At 31.1% G+C, this 1,715-nt stretch overlaps 1 protein-coding gene across 2 annotated transcripts in view; it reads right to left on the bottom strand.

The window, feature by feature from the left end:
* The window catches only part of CNTLN (centlein), a 585,894-nt gene that overhangs the window by 422,250 nt on the left and 161,929 nt on the right, over window positions 1-1,715 (bottom strand). The gene's annotated exons all lie outside the window — the stretch shown is intronic.

Raw genomic sequence — 1,715 nt, 5'->3', positions numbered from 1 at the left:
AAAAAAAAAAGAATATGGATTTATCAAAGAATGCAAAACAGTTGTATATATTCAATTAAAAAGATCACTTTAAAGAAATAGATTTCCAGGAGTCAAAATGGTGGAGTAAGCAATAAACCACCATAATTCACCCAATTCATCTCCAAAAATAAAATAGTGCCCCAAAACAAATCCCTAGAATAGCAAAAAGGCAGGGTGTAACAATCATTAAGTCCAAGAAATTTGAAAGATCAACAGGAAAAATCTCTCATTTGGGTTAAAAAGGAGAGCAGTCTAAGAAAGGTAGTGTTCCAGCAAGTCAGCAGCAAGTCCCACCACAGCAAACAAGCTGAAAATCCTGAGCTTGGTGCAGTGAAGCAGGTAAACACCAACACCAGGACTTCTCCATGAGTTTCAGTATAGACATAGGCAAAGAGACAGCTGCCAGTGAACAGACCTCCACAAGCTTCAGTGTAGCCCCGGAATAACACAGAAACACCCTACTGGCCTCAGCACATGCCAGACACCATACTAGCACCATGGCTCAGCAGTGGTTAAATTTCCAGACTCCTCTAAATTGGATTTATAAGAGGAATGAAAACTTAGCTCAGTGTTAGGAAATTTGTCAACAGATGATTAATACATATTAGTAATAATGACAAAACCATATGATTATATCAAATAATAAACAACTTCTACAAGATGTCCTTTATACTTCTTTATAAGTTCAGAAATATTTTTATACTTTCTGTCACCTATTATATAAAAATACATTCATTTGTAATGACTATTACTTAGTTGAATTATTCTTTATAAAGTTAATCAATTAGTTAGATTTGTTTCATCAAACTAAAAGAGTTCCTTAAAATTCTTAAGTATGCCTACCTTCTTTTCAAAATCACACAAGTCATCAACATCATTATTTATAATTATTTCTTTACTATTCTGCATAAATGAATCTTGTCAATGACTATAGGATCTTCAGATATTGCTTCCTAGTTTTTAATTGGGATTTCATCTAATCCCAGTTTACAAATAGTTTTTCCTTACAATTTTCCTGCACTGATCATGTTGTAGATTGTTGTAAAACTTGTATTGAGGATAGCTAACAAGAAATAGCAGATAGATTTTTCTGTAATTGCCAAGATATGTTTCCCATTTTCTTATAAGAAGCATACTCTTTTTTTCTCCTCAATACATCATTTTCTTGTATATACTTTTAGTTAAATGAGCTTTGAATACTTGGTACTAAATACATAAACAAATAATTGGATATTTTTATCTTTTGATAATATGTAATGTCTCCTGTTTTTTAAAAAGAAAAAAAGTTGTGTTAGGCTTTATCTAGGAGAGAGGGCCTTACTAGTAATTTATGATAGTGATAAAAAATTAATAATAGTGATCATAATCAATAATTATGGAATTTAACCAGTCTTACCACTTTCCAATTTTGCAAAAAAACAAGTTTTAGAACTTCCTTAGATGAAACTTCTGTCATTTATTATATTAATGATGTACAATTTTTTTCTCATTTGATTCAATTTGCAACTTCATTGTTGTAGGCTTTTTGAAAGTACATACATCCAGAAATTTTCTATGTATTCCAGCTTTTCTTCTCTTCTTTTTTCTTCTTTCTCTTTTCAAACCTCATTGATTAATGTCTAATACTTATTACAGTTATTATTCTCTTCTTTGCTTTTGCTTTGTTATCTTAACCTTGGGCAGGCAGGTAGTGC

Source organism: Macrotis lagotis, chromosome 8 (genome assembly GCF_037893015.1).
Source record: "Macrotis lagotis isolate mMagLag1 chromosome 8, bilby.v1.9.chrom.fasta, whole genome shotgun sequence".
Classification (NCBI taxonomy): Eukaryota; Metazoa; Chordata; class Mammalia; order Peramelemorphia; family Peramelidae; genus Macrotis; species Macrotis lagotis.
The sequence above is the reverse complement of the archived record's forward strand: the minus strand, read 5'-3'. Positions and strand labels throughout refer to the sequence as shown.